The sequence below is a fragment of the Lutra lutra genome, chromosome 3 (assembly GCF_902655055.1).
Source record: "Lutra lutra chromosome 3, mLutLut1.2, whole genome shotgun sequence".
NCBI lineage: Eukaryota > Metazoa > Chordata > Mammalia > Carnivora > Mustelidae > Lutra > Lutra lutra.
The window spans coordinates 137,403,622-137,419,010 of record NC_062280.1 but is presented as its reverse complement, the minus strand read 5'-3'; the positions used below and the strand labels follow the sequence as shown (position 1 = coordinate 137,419,010).

Sequence of the window (15,389 nt, the reverse complement as noted above, 5' to 3'; positions counted from 1 at the left end):
CAAGATACTGAAGCAATCCAAGTATCCATCAGTAGATGAATGGATAAAAAATAAGTGAGGTACACACACACACAGACACACACAGGAATATTATTCAGCCATTAAAAATGAAATCTTGCCATTTGCAACAGTATCGATGAATCTGGTGAATATAACGCTAAGTGAAATGGGTTAGTCAGAGAAAGACAAATACCATATAATTTCATTCACATGTGGAATTTAAGAAAAAACAAATGAACAAATAAAGAGAAAGAGATAAACAAACAAAAAATCAGACTCTTAAACATAGAGACTGGTGGTTGCCAAAGAAGTGGGTGTGGAAATTGGTGAAATAATAAAGGGGATTAAGAGTACACTTACCCTGAAGAGCACTGAGAAATGTATAGAACTGTTGAATCATCACATCGTACACCTGAAAGTAATATAACACTGTAAGTTAGTTACATTTGATTTTTTTAAAGGAAGACACCAGACAATTCATAGGGCCAAAGAGTACAATAACTGAACTGAAAAATGCCCTAGAGGGGTTCAACAGCAGACTAATGAAGTAGAACATTTCAGTGACTAGAAGACATGACAATAACCCAATCACCCAAACAGAACAACAACAACAAAAAAACAATTTAAAAGGAGAATATCACTTAAAGGAACTGTGGGACAACATTAAGCAGAATAACCTATAAAATATGGATCTCAGAGAGAGAAGAGGGGGACAAAGGAGCAGAAACTTACTTGAAGAAATAATGGCTGAAACATTCCTAACTTGTGGAAGGAAACAGACCCTCCATGTCCAGGATGTACAAAATTCCAAGTAAGGTGAACCCAAAGAGATCCACACCAAGGCACATTATAATGAAAATGTCAGAAGTTAAGTAATTTTTTAAATATCAAGAGAATGACAACTTATTGTATATAAGAGAACCCCTTTAAGATAACCAGAAACATTAAGATAATGTTTCCATCAGAAGCTTTTCAGGCCAGAATGGAGTGGCACAATACAGTCAATGTGCTAAAAGGAAGAAAAAAATTTACAACCAAGAATACTTTACCAGGCAAGGTTATTGTTCAGAATTGAATATGAAATAAAGAGTTTTCTAGACAAGTAAAAGCAAAAATTCCTCACCACTAGACTGGTCTCACAAAAAATGTTAAAGGGTCTTCTTTAGCAGAAAAGAAAATGTATTATCTAGATACAAGAAAATATATGCAAGTAAAAATCTCACTAGTAAAGGCAAAACTATAGTGAGTTTAATGGATTAACCACTTTTAAAGCCAATATAAAAATTAAAAGACAAAAGCAGTAAAATTAACTATAACTACAATAATTATTTAAGGGATACGCAAAATTAAAAGATGTAAAATATGACATCAAAAACATAAAACGGGGGAGTGAAAATGTAGAGTTTTCAGAATGTGTTCAAATTTAAGTTACTACCAGCTTGAAATAGATGGATATATACAGAGACTGTTATATGTGATACTAACGGTAACCATAAGACAAAAACCTACTGCATACATTGAGAAGGTAATGAGAAATGAATCAAAACATAACACTACAGAAATTCACCATCTCACAAAGGAAGAGAGCAAAAGAAAGGAACAGAGAGGAATGACAAAACAGCTAGAAAACAATTCGCAATGGCAATAAGTACACACCTATTAATCGCTTTAAATACATAGACTAAATTCTCCAATCAAAAGACTGGAATGGCTAAATGGGTAAACAAAACAAGACTCAACTACATGTTTCCTGGAAGAGACCCATTTCAGATCTTAGAACATACACGGACTAAAAAAGTGAAAGGATGCAAAAAAAATTTTCATGCAAATGGAAATGAAAAGAAAGCCGGAATAACTATACTAATATCAGACAAAATAAAACTTAAAATGAAGACTGGGATAAAAGACAAAGAAGGACATTACATAGCTAGAGGTTTCAATCCAAAAAGAGGATATAATATTTATAAATAGTTACTCACCCAATACAGGAACACCTAAATAAACAAGTATCAACAGACCTAAAAAGAGAAATTGACAGTAATACAATAATTGCAAGGGACTCTAAAATCCCACTTACAACAATGCACACATCATTCAGACAGGAAATCAATAAGGAAACCTCAACCTTAAATGACCCATTAGACCAGATTGACTTAATAGATAGATAGAATATTTCATCAAAAACATCAAAATACACATTCATCTCAAGAGTACCATCACATGGCACATTCTCCAGGATAGAAAAGACTGGCCTAAAACAAATCTCAATAAACATAAGAAGACTGAAATTGTATCAAACATGTTTTCTGACCACAATGATATGAAATGATATTAATTACAAGGAGAAAACCGGAAAACTTACAAAGATATGGAGATTAAACACCATGCTAATGAACAACCAATGTATCAATAAAGTAATCAAAGAAGGGATCAAAAAGTACAGGGGCGCCTGGGTGGCTCAGTGGGTTAAGCCGCTGCCTTCGGCTCGGGTCATGGTCTCAGGGTCCTGGGATCGAGTCCCACATCGGGCTCTCTGCTCAGCAGGAAGCCTGCTTCCCTCTCTCTCTCTCTGCCTGCCTCTCCGTCTACTTGTGATCTCTCTCTGTCAAATAAATGAATAGAATCTTTAAAAAAAAAAAAAGTACAAAAGGCAAGTGAAGATGGAAACAAAGCCCCCCAAAATCTTTGCAGAAAAAACAGTTATTTGGGGGAAGAAAGGGAAGTTCATAGTGATACAGGCCTAACTCAAGACACAAGGAAAAAAATCACAGATAAATAATTTAACTTCACACCTAAAGGAACTAGAGAAAAAAGAGCAAACAAAAGCCAAAGTTAGCAAAAGGAAATAATAAAGATCAGAGCAAAAATAAATGAAATAGAGACTAAAAAAGTAGTAGAAAAGATCAATAAAACTAAGAGCTGGTTCTTTACAAAGGAGAAACAAAAAGTGATAAACCTTCAGCTAGATTCAACAAGAAACAAAGTTAGAAGGCTCAAATAAATCAGAAATGAAAGAGGAGTTACAATTGATACCAGATATACAACAGGTAATGAGAGACTACCTGAAAAATTATATGCCAACAAACTGCACAACTTAGAAGAAATGAATAAATTCCTAGAAACAAAGAGTCTTTCAAGATCTAATTGTAAAGAAATAGAAAATCTGAATAGACTAATTACTAGTAAGAAGAGTGAATCAGGAATCAGAAACCTCCCAACACACAAAAGCTCAAGACTGGATAGCTTCACTGATGAATACTACCAAATATTCAAAAAAGACGTAATAGCTATCCTCACAATTTTCCAAAACACTGAAGAGGAGAGAATGTCTCTATACTCATTTTATGAGACCAGCATTACCTAGATACCAAGTCAAGCCTCTTACTAGTCACCCCAGATTGAAGCCTGCCACTCAGCAGGCTCCACACATGGGCTTAGAACCCCTGGTCAGCCTTGCTCCTGTCTCATCCTTAAGAACAGCCTGACAAGTAAGAATCACCAACAGTTGAGAAAAGTCTACGGTATGATGAAAAAAAGATAAAGAGACAAAAACCAATCCCAAAGGAAACATACAATTCAGGGAAGATAAGAAGAGTCAAATAAGCCCCCCCCCCAAATTATTTGTCACTAAAGAGATGAGAAATGACATTCTCTCTATGAAGCAAAAACATGATGCCATAAAAAGGAAGAATCAGAAAATGGGACAGATGGAGTGCCTGGCTGGCTCAGTTATTAGAGCATGTGACTCTTGATCTCGGGGTTGTGAGTTCAAGCCCCAGACGGGGTATAGAGATAACTTAAAAAAGAGAAAATCTTAAAAAAAAAAAAAATGGGACAGAACCCTTGGAAATGAAATATTTAAGAGAAGATGGTAAGATATATTAGAAAAAATCACCCAAAATCTGGAGCAAGAAATGTAAAATATGAGAGTATAAACACACAGAAGGTTGATCCAAGAGGGGATCCAATAAAAGACTAGTAGTAATTACAGGAAGAACAGAGAAACTGGGCGGGGGGGGGGGGGATAGATACCAAACAATGAGGGGCACCTAGGTGGCTCCATTAGTTAAGCGTCCACCTTTGGATCAAGTCATGATTCCAGAGTTCTGGGATCGAGTCCCTCAGCAGGCTCCCCGCTCAGTGGGGAGCCTACTTCTCCCACTGCCTGGTGCTCCCTCTACTTGTGCACGCACTCTCTCTCTGGCAAATAAATAAATAAACTCTTTTAAAAAAAGAAATAATACAGTGAAAATTTCCACAACTAAAGATACGAGCTTTCAATCAAAAAGGGCCTCTTGGGTTTTGATTAGGAGGAGTAGAAAAGACCACACATCATTTGGAAATTTTAGAACAAGTTATACAGAGAGGATCCTAAGAGTTCTCCTGGGGTGGAGGAAGAGCAACTCCTATAAGAAACAGGAATCCTACTGGCATGACATTTTCCAGTAGCTCCACTAGAAACAGTGGTGTAACAGCATCAACATCCAGGAGAAAAATGATTTTCGACTTGAGAAACCTATATCCAGTCAGATTCGTTGTGAGGACAAAATAATGAAGACTTTGTTAGACATGCAAAGACTTGGAAAGCTTACCGGCCATCTACCTTTTCTTGAGAAGTTATTTGAACACGTAGTCCAGTGAAAGAGCCAAGTAACAGGAGGAAGACATGGAACCCGGAAATCGCAGATGTAACCAAGGGTATCAGCTGTGTGGTGTTTTGTATTTGAACAAGAGTAGGGCTGTAGGAAAGAAAGGAATTTCATAGAACACAGAGTTGGAGGATTCCAAGGAATAGAATGGGCAAGATGGCACAGATTTTCCTGGAAAAGAAAACATTAGGAAAAGAAAAAGAAGAAAACTAACCATGGTTATGAGCAATTGAGCAGTACAGAGTTGTGACACTGAGTACCGTCAAGGAATCACACTGCTTGTCTCTGTGGTGAAGAAAAGTGTTAATGCCACTTACTGCTTACCATCTAAGCGATTCGGACTTTACCCTAAGGACAAACTATAGAAGACAATATGGTTACAGAATGGAATGTAAATGCTCAGTCATGGAAATCTAAGTCAGAGCCCAGCTTAATGTAAATGTTGGAGGGAGAAGTGGAGGGAGTGTGTGCCTAGCTGACTCAGTTGGAAGAACATGTGACTTTTGTACTTTGAGTTGTGAGTTCAAGCCCCATGCTGTGTGGAGAGATTACTTAAATAAATAAGAAAGAAAAAAAAAAAAAAAGAAAGAAAGAAAGAAGGAAAGAAAGTGTAGGAGGCCCTGGAGCTCAAATACTATCCTCTCACAAAAACCCTCCTCTACAGCACAAGAGAGGCTGTCTCAATTTAAGAGAAGAAAAAGCAAAATTTAAGGAAATTAAAGTCGTAAAAGTAAACAATAGAACTAAAAATAGTGATGTGTGTGTGTGTGTGTGTTTGTGCATGCTGAGGAGGTGGGTGGGGATGTTAAGTGCTCTGTCTTTATCTGTCATGGCAGGAGTCAGTAAATAATGTCAGTGGCTCAGTCCTATCTGCGTGGTTGGGAGCATCAGCGCGGGAATGAAAAGCCAGGAACGTAAAAGTGGTTGTACTTACAACATAGGACTGAGGCTGGAAGTAAAATCAAGGAACTTCTTGCTGTAAATAAATACTCCTGTACCATTGTCCCCTCCCCACTTTAACTCTAACAAAAAAAGAAACCCAGCATAACAACCTACCTTACAGGGTTGTGTGAGGGTCAGGGGTAACCTATGGCTGATGGCTGGAAATTTAATTCAGCAGCCACCTTGTGGCTGTGATTAGCAGAAGTAGCTCCTGGTGTTGGTGCTGGACCTCTGCCCTCCCCACCCTGGGCTGTGGGTGTGTTTGTTTGTTTCTCCCTTCCTGGGGGAACCTGGATGGTTTCTACCTCAAACTGTCCTGTCCTTGTCTACTGTGTCTGCTGGCCCCAGCTGTGGGACTTGTCTCTCACAGCCCACCCCGGATCTGGATGCCACCCCCCGCCCCCACTGCCAGTGACCCAGATGGTGGAATTACTGCTGTTGTCAGTTGCTCCTCGATGGCTGCCAAAACCCATCAAGCAGCATTATTCCTAATTATTCTTAATTGATTGACATAAGTGTATTTTATAAGTGCAAATGCATGCACTTAAAATTTGATACTTAGGTCATAATCCTATAATTACTCAATTAAAAATATAGTTCAATATACAAAACCTTGTATCAGTGCTTGGTGTTTCTGAGCTTTACAATGCAGAAATGCTCATCATATAAGCTCAACATAGAAGCCTTGAAAAATAGATAGAATTGTCCCATTCCTCCTCATCAGCTCAGGTCAAAAAGAAATCCCATATTGTTAAAATGAGGTTACTCAGCCCTCAAACCACTTCTGAAGAGAAGAGTCCCTTTTACCTCCAGGAGTCCCTTGGTCTGCAATTCTTCCCAAACCCCAGGGATGCCTACACCTCCTCTTCCTGTGGTATCACTCTGGCCAGAAATCTGGAAGTCATCCTAAACTTCTCCTTCCTCTTTATTGTTCATATCTACTCAGTTTTAAGTCCTTGGGGAAATGAAGTACGCTGCCCAGGTCACAGAGCTTCTCATGGGTGAGCTTTAAGAGTCAAAATCTAGTGTTTACGAGGCTTATGGGAAAGCAGGCTGCTCTAAGGATTGTGCTTACTGGGGTGGTGTGGGTGCGGGTTCCATGGAGCATATGCATAGACTAGAGCCTCTCCCCGCGCCCGTTCACTTCCCTTCCCAAGAACCTTCTCTCAGCATCATTGCTGGCATATGGCTACTAAGCGGCAAAGGCAGAATTCACTTCCTCCATGACTTTTCATTCAAGTGGCGATCTTTTTTCTTATTTGGTTGGGGTTTTTTTCCCCAAGATTTTATAAATGAAGTGTTTAAATGGGAAGAATGGAAAGAATGTACAGTAGCGCTCATCTATCCACCACTGGACTTCAATAACTGTTAACATTTGCCATGCATGCTTTTTTTTTTTTAATCTTTTAGGTTGAACCATATGAAACTGTTAATACAAAATGGTTGAATTTTCCTATTTCCAATTTCCAATTTCCTATTTCCTATTTCCTATTTCCAATTTCCTATAGTTCAATCTTGTGTGTGTGTGTGTGTGTGTTGCCGATTTGAAACTATGTTGCATGCCCCTTCAAAGTGTATCTTCCAAGAATGACTTTCTTCTAAAAGCCCATATTATTCCCTAAGATTATCTAATATCCAATCCATATTCAGATTTCTCCACTTGTTCCTAAAATGTCTATTTCTGATTCAGAATCCAGTCAAGATTCACATGTCGCATTTGATTATGTCTTCTTTTATACTAGATTATCCCTCCAGATACTCTTTTTTTAAAAATGACATTGCCTTGGGGCACCTGGTGGCTCAGTCAATTGAGCTTCTGACTCTTGATTTCAGCACAGGTCATGATCTCAGGGTCTTGATCCCTCAGTGTGGAGCCTACTTAAGATTCTCTCCCTCTCCATCTGCCCCTTTCCAACACTTGCATACATTCTCTCTCTCTCTCTCCCTCTCTCTCTCTAATATATATATATCTATATATATCTATATATATCTATATAGATATGATGACATTGCCCTTTCAAATTGGGTCACTTGTCTTCTCCCATGCAGATTTCTCTGACTGCTTGCTGGTGGTGATAACTTGTTCCTCTATTCCCTGTATTTCCTGTAACTTGGAAGTTATGTCTAAGGACTTGATTAGAGTCCACTGAAGACTCATAGGAGTTTGTGTATTTTGTGTTTCATCACTCAGAAGGCACAAATATTCTTTTTTAAAAAGATTTTATTTATTTATTTGACAAAGAGAGAGACAGCTAGAGAGGGATCACAAGCAGGGGAGTGGAAGAGGGAGAAGCAGGCCTCCCGCTGAGCAGGGAGCCCAATGATGGGCTCCATCACAGGACCCTGGGATCAGGGTCTGAGCAGAAAGCAGATGCTTAATGACTGAGCTACCCAGGTGCCCCAGAAGGCACAAATATTCTGTTGTTAATGATGCTAGGTTTGAACACTTGATGAAGGTGGCAATGGCCAAATCTTTCCATTTTATGTATGGGGAGACAACTCTCCATGGTCTCTCATTTTTCTGCACAACTTGTAAGCAAGGCTGTGACTGCCTCCTCCCACAAGCTCCCCCTCCCCCAACAACTCTCTTTTCAAGAAAGTTTGAATAGCATGCAGCCTTGGAAGATACAGATCATTTCTCCCTTTGCAGCCAAGGGCAAGCATGCTTACTGTCTAGTATAAAAAATTAGGGTTCCTTAAGCTCAGGGTTCTTTTATTGCTATACAATTTACTGTTTGCAGGTGTCATCAGGTCCTCTTTGCTTTGCCCTGTGGATTTTGGGAAACCAGCACAAAAATGCTGATACATTTTGAGGAATGATCCCTCCTCAAGCATCTAAAACTGGCAGGCTAATTTGTTTCCAAGTAGGGTTTTCTCAGAACCTTCACAGTTCTTGATGTTTCCCTTTGCAATTAGTAAGTAATCTGTGGCTGATGCACTGACACTTTGTCGACATCTTGTTCCCCCAAATCATTTTACCTAGTGGTTTTAGATTCAGTTCATAATCTGTCCAAATCAACCAATTTGTTGGAGGTAGCAAAACAGTGAATTTCTGTTTCTATTACTTTTTCCACATTTTTAATTGTACTTTTAGTAGAGTTTCCCCTCATCCACTGAGAATGAACTAGAGTTCTTTACAAAAAGTAGGATAAATACCTAATATTTCCCTTTAATTATCAAATTTTAAAGTAAGTCATTAGTATAATAACTTTTGTATCTATGAACTCATAAAGTTTAAAAAAATAGTTTATAATCAGTTATTGTTTGATGTCCAAATTGTTTGATCTGTGCAGTGGGAGCCTGTTCATACTGGATCCTGTGTCCTTTTGGCACATCCTTGTTAGTCTTTCTAGTTTAGAACATCCTTGCTTTTTGGCACATTAAGATTGTCTTGGTTTAACTTGTGTTTCTCTACCCAGGGCTGAAATCACCAATTCTTTAAAAAGTTCTGGTTCCTTTTGGTGGGAAATAGTATTTAAGAAAACAAGGTCTGGGAGCCCCTTGCTTCTGACCCTTTCAAGGGACAGCACTGAGAAATACATTTTTAAAAGTCGTGAGGTCATAATGCTATCTTGACTCAGATTTTTAAAAACTGCAGTAAAACAGCTATAACATAAAATTCACCATCTTAACCATTTTTAACTGTGCAGTTCACTAGTGTTAAATATATTCACATTATGGTGCAATCAATCTGCAGATTTTTTCCTCTCGTAAAACTGAAACTCTATACCTGTAAACAACTCCTTGTTCCTTTCTTTCCCCCCTCCTAGGCCCTGGCAACTACCATTCTATATTCTGCCTTATGAATTTACCTGCTCTTGTGCCTCAGATAAGTGGAACCATACAGTATTTGTCTGTAACTGGCTTATTTTACTTAAATAATGTCTTCAAGGTTCATCCATGTTGCAGCATGTGTCAAAATTTCTTTTTAAGGTTGGATAATTTCCATTATATGTATATACCACATTTTGTTTATCCACTCTTCTGTTGATGGACATTTAAATTGCTTGACTATGGTGAATAATACTGCTGTGAACATAGGTGTGCAAATATCTTTTCAAAACCCTGCTTTTGATTCCTTTGAGCATATACCCAGAAGTGGAACTGCAGGATTATAATGATAATTCTACGTTTAATTTTTGTGGGAATCACCATGCTGTTTCTCATGCTGGCTACGCTATTTAGCGTGTCTACCAACAGTGCATGCAGGAGTTCCGATTTCTTTACATCTTCACCAACATTTCTTATCTTCTTTCTTTCTTTTTTTTTTTTAATAGTACCTATCCTAATGGGTGTGAGGTGATACTTCAATGTAGTTTTGGACATTTCCCTAATGATCAGTGGTACTGAACATCTTTTCAATATGCTTATTGGCCATTCATATATATTCTTTTTTTTTTTTTAAGATTTTATTTATTTATTGGACAGAGAGAGATCACAAGTAGGCAGAGAGGCAGGCAGAGAGAGAGAGGAGGAAGCAGGCTCCCCACCAAGGAAAAAGCCCGATGTGGGGCTCGATCCCAGGACCTTGGGATCATGACCCGAGCTGAAGGCAGAGGCTTTAACACTCTGAGCCACCCAGGCGCCCCAATATTCTTTAGAAAAATGTCTATTCAAGAACTTTGCCCATTTTAAAATAAGGTTATTTGGGGGCGCCTGGGTGGCTCAGTGGTTTAAGACTCTGCCTTCGGCTCAGGTCATGATCTCAGGATCCTGGGATCGAGCCCCACATAGGGCTTTCTGCTCAGCGGGGAGCCTGCTTTCCCTTCTCTCTCTTCCTGCCTCTCTGCCTACTTGTGATCTCTGTCAAATAAATAAATAAAATCTTTAAAAAAAAAAGAATATTAAAGTATTAATACAGGATGTTGTAGGAAGACAGAAACCAAACTGAAGGGCTTGGGGAAGACTTAAATTAGTTGTATGTATTCTAAAAAAAAAAAAAAAAAGAAAAAAAATAAAATAAAATAAGGTTATTTGGCCTTATTGTTGTTGAGTTGTAGGAGTTCTTCCTATATTCTGGATATTGATCCCTTATCAGGTATATAATTTGTAAATATTTACTTCCATTCTGTAAGTTACCTTTTGACCTGTCGATTGTGTTCTTTGATGAAAAGATTTAGATTTTAACATTATTACATTTTAAACTCCTATAATATGATATTTGTAGACCATTTTTCTTAAGCCAAACCCCTTGGTTCCTAAAATTATCAAAATATTTGTTTGCTTTATACACTTAATATATACAAGATCATCTTGAAAAGTTTATAATTGCAACTCAAAGTAAAAGTACACGGATGAAGTTTATGGTCTCTTCAGAATTCCTTCTGCCCTTGGAACACATTGCAGTAAGGTAGATAAATAGAGCATTGTGTTAAAAAAATTCATTCAAAATTCTCATCCCTATGTGGTTATCTTCCCAATTTGACATATAGTTTGATTTCTTTCAGTCTGTCTTTTTAAAAAATTTTAAAGTTATTTTTATTTATTTGAGAGGAAATGAGAGGGAGAGAGAGGGAGAGTATGAGCAAGGGGAGGGACAGAAGGAGAAGCAGGCTCCCTGCCCAATGCGGGCTGGATACCAGGACCCTGGGATCATGACCTGAGCTGAAGGCAGAAGCTTAAATGTCTGAATCACCCAGGTGGCCCTGTTTTGATCTGTTTTTAATTTTCTGATTCTTTTGTTTCTTTTATAAATCTATAAAACATTAATATGGATCACAAATAAAACTACAAAAATATATACTCAGGAAAGTCTCACTTCCATCCATATTCCTTTTAACCCATTCCTCACACCCCTACCTGAGAGGTTTCTAATTTGCCCTTTCTTTGTTTCTTTATGCAAAAATAAGATCTATATGTATATCTATGCATGTATATTCTTATCTCCATCATTCTTTACCCAGAATGTGAAAGTTTTGATATATTGAAGCACTTCGTTTTCAAGGTATGAGTCTTAAACTGTCTGTTTTAAAAATCTACATGTAAGGATCATAGTAACTAACCACATATAAATCTTAAGAAATTGCTGATTCTGGGTGCGTGGATGGCTCAGTCAATTAAGTGTCTGCCTTCGGCTCAGATCATGATCTCAGGGTCCTGGGATTGAGCCCCATGTCAGGTTCCCTGCTCAGTGGGAAGCAGGCTTCTCCCTCTCATGCTCTCTCGCTATCTTTTTCACTCAAATAAATAAAACCCTTAAAAAAAAAAAAAAAGATTGCTGATCCTAGGGCCCTGGGTGGTTCAGTCTGTTAAGCATCCAACAGTTGATTGCAGATCAGGTCATGATCTCAGGTTCATTATCTCAGGGTTGTGAGGCTGAACCCAGCATCAGGGTCTGAAGCCACATAATTTTAGGCAATTTCTTTAAGTCCATGTGAGGCCTCTCTTTTCTCAGTCGGGAAGGCAAGTCTTTCTTTACATGTTCTACTTCAGAGTCCAAATTCTTTCCCCATGGTGATATTTTCCTATTTCTTTGTGAAAGTCTAGTAATTCCTTCCTTCCTTCTGTCCTTTCTTTCTCTCAAGATTTTACTTTTAAGTAATGTTTTTACCCAGGTAGGGCTAGAACTCACAACCCTGGGATCCAGAGTTGCATGCTCTTCTGACAGCCAACCAGGCATGCCAAGTCTAGAAATTTCTGACTGTACATGAGACATTGCTGATATGTATTCAAAACAGAAGTATTTTATTTTTCTGAAGAGTAATTTTTGTTTTGTTCAGGCCCGCTAAACTCTCCCAAACTAAAAAATCTTAAAAATATCTATATGTATCTATATACATCTATATATACATATCATCCAGTGAGGGTCTTCACCTACAAGGAAGTTATTTGCAGAGCAGTATTTGGTCTTCAGCACAGTTGTGTCTCAGTGCCTCGACAAGGGATCCAGCCTGAGGACACATATGCGCACGCACACACACACACACAAGCGTGCACGTGCCAAGGGCTTTGTAGTATATCTAGAAATCTGGGATTGCAATACCTCCATCCTTGTTGTTCTTTCTCGAGATTGCTTTGGCTACTCAAGAACATTTGTGCTTCCATACAAATTTTAGGATTATTTGTCTGGTTCTTTGAAAAATGCTGGTGGTATTTTGGTAGGGATTGCATTGAATCCATTGATTTGCTTTGGGTAACATGGACATTTTAACAATGTTTGTTCTTCCAATTCATAATCATGGTACAATGTTCCATTTGTGTTGTCTTCAATCTCTTTCTCATTGCTGTATAAGTTGCAGAGAACAGGTCTTTTACCTCCTTGGTTAAATTTATTCCTAAGTCTTTTATTCTTTTTGTTGCAATTATAAATGGGATTGTCTTCTTGATTTCTTTTTCTGCTTCTTTGTTATTAGTGTAAAAGAAATGCAGCAGATTTCTGTATATTTTTGTATCCTCCAAATTACTTCATTTGTCAGTATTTATTTATTTGACAGAGAGAGACACACACAAGAGAGGGAACACAGCAGGGGAATGGGAGGGGAAGAAGCAGGCTTCCCGCCAAGCAGAGAGCCTGATATGGGGCTCCATCCCAGGACCCTGGGGTCATGACCTGAGCCAAAGGCAGATGCTTAATGACTGAGGCACCCAGGCACCCTCTTCATTTATCAGTTCTAATAGTTTTTGTTGTTCTTGTTTTTTTGTGAAGTCTTTAAAGTTTTCTTTATTTAAAGTAGACTCCATGTCCACTGTGGTGCACAATGCAGTGCTTGAATTCATGACCATGAGAGTAAGACCTGAGCTGATATCAAGAGTTAGATGCTTAACCAGCTGAGCCACCCAGGTGCCCCTAAGGTTTTCTGTATGTACTATCCTGTCCTGTGCTGATAGTGACAGCATAACTTCTTCCTTACCAATTCGAATGCCTTGTATTTCTCGTGTGATTGCTGTGGCTAGGACTTCTAGTACCATATTAAATAAGTGGTGAATATGGACACCTCTGTCTTGTCTCTAATGTAGAGGGAAAACTGTCAGCTTTTCAGCATTGAGTGTGATGTGAGCTGTGGGTTTATTATGCTGAGGTGTGTTCCCTCTAAACCTACTCTGCTGAAATCCATCCATTTCATGTTGTATTTTGTCAAATGCTTCTCTGTATTTGAGATGATCATATGGCTTTTGTCCTCTTGCTAATTGGTGCATTCCACTGATCGATTTCAGAATATTGAAACCACCCTTGCATCCCTGGAATAAAGCTTGCTTGATCTTGATGATGGATTTTTTTTCCTGTATTGCTGAATGCCATTTGCTGTTATTTTATTGAGGGGGATTTTTGCAACTGTGTTCATCAGAGATGTTAGCTTTTAATTTTTTTGGTACTATCTTCACTTTTGAGGTCAGGGAAGTGCTGGCCTCCTAGAATGAATTTGGAAGTTTCCTAATTTTTTTGGAATGGTGTTTGAAGGATAGGTATTAACTCTCCTTTATATTTGATAGAATTCACCTGTGAATCCATCTAGTCCAATTTTATTTGTTCGGAGGTTTTTGTTTTATTTTGTTTTTTGATTACTGATTCAATGTCATTACTAGTAACTGGTCTGTTCAAATTTTTTTCTTCTTTTTTTTTTCCTTTAGATTTTATCTATTTACTTAGCATAAGCAGGGGGATCAGCAGACAGAGGGAGAGGGAGAAGCAGTCTCCCCACTGAGCAGGGAGCCCATTGAGGAGCTCGACCCAAGACCCTGGGATCATGACCTGAGCTATCCAGGTGCCTCTCTGTTAAAATTTTCTACTTGTGATTCTAGATGTTTCTGGGCATTTATCCATTGCATTTCTTAGAGGTTGTCTAATTTGTCGGCCTGTAATTTTTCATAATCTTATAATCCTTTGTATTTTTGTGATGTCCGTTTTCTTTTCCATTATATTTTAAAATCTTTTATGGTTTTTTGTCTTTCATATGTCTGTTCTGATCTTTATTTCCTTCTATTTTGGGGCTTTGCCTGTTCTTCTAGCTCTTTTCAGTATATGAAATTGAGATTTTTCTCATTTCTTAAGTTAGGCCTATATTGCTATAAATTTTCCTCCTAGAACTACTTTTGCTACATCTCCAAAATTTTGGGCGGTTGTGCTTTCCTTTTCATTTGTCTGCATGCATTTTATTTCATTTCCCCTTTGATTTCTTGGTTTACCCATTCCGTGTTTAGTAGCATCTTATTTAAATTCCATGTATTTATGTGGTGTTTTTTTTTTTTAAACTTGTGATTGATTTCTAGTTTCATACTGTTGTGGTAAAAAAGAAGCTTGATAGGATTTCAGTCTTTTTATATCAAATGAGATTTTGTGGCCTAACGTGATATATTCTGGAGAATGTTCCATGTGCATTTGACATGAATGTGTATTCTGTTTCTGGGTGGAATGTTCTATATGTATCTGTTATGTTCATCTGGTCTAAAGTGTTGTTCAAAGCCACTGTTTCCTTGTTAATTTTCTGTCTGGGTGACCTATTGATGTATACAGGGTATTAAAGTCCCCTACTGTAATTACTGTCAACTTATCCCTTTGTGTCTGTTAATTGCTTTCTGTACTTAGGTTTCCTATATTGGTACATAGATATTTGTAACATCCTCTTGTTTTCTGGTTGCACTGATCCCTTTATCATTATGTAGTGCTCTTCTTTGTCTCTTGCTACAGAGTTTTACAGTCTATTGTATGTAAGTATTGCCACTCCAGCTTTTTTTTTTTTTTTTTTTTTTTCCCTTTGCATGTTAAATGTTTTTCTAGCCCTTCACTTTCAGTGTATGTGAGTTTAGGTCTGAAGGGAGTCTCTTGTAGGCAGCAAATAGATAGGTTTTGCTTTTGCTTTT

At 38.0% G+C, this 15,389-nt stretch overlaps 2 protein-coding genes across 2 annotated transcripts in view; one reads left to right on the top strand and one right to left on the bottom strand.

Moving 5' to 3' along the window:
* The window catches only part of LOC125096359 (28S ribosomal protein S31, mitochondrial-like), a 764,428-nt gene that overhangs the window by 253,762 nt on the left and 495,277 nt on the right, over window positions 1-15,389 (top strand). The window lies entirely within an intron of this gene.
* Window positions 1,992-15,389, bottom strand: part of LOC125096363 (forkhead box protein O1-like) — a 45,854-nt gene continuing 32,456 nt past the window's right edge. The window contains exon 2 of the mRNA XM_047723280.1: window positions 1,992-2,018. The gene's annotated coding sequence lies outside the window, so the exon portion shown is untranslated. The remainder of the gene's footprint in view (window positions 2,019-15,389) is intronic.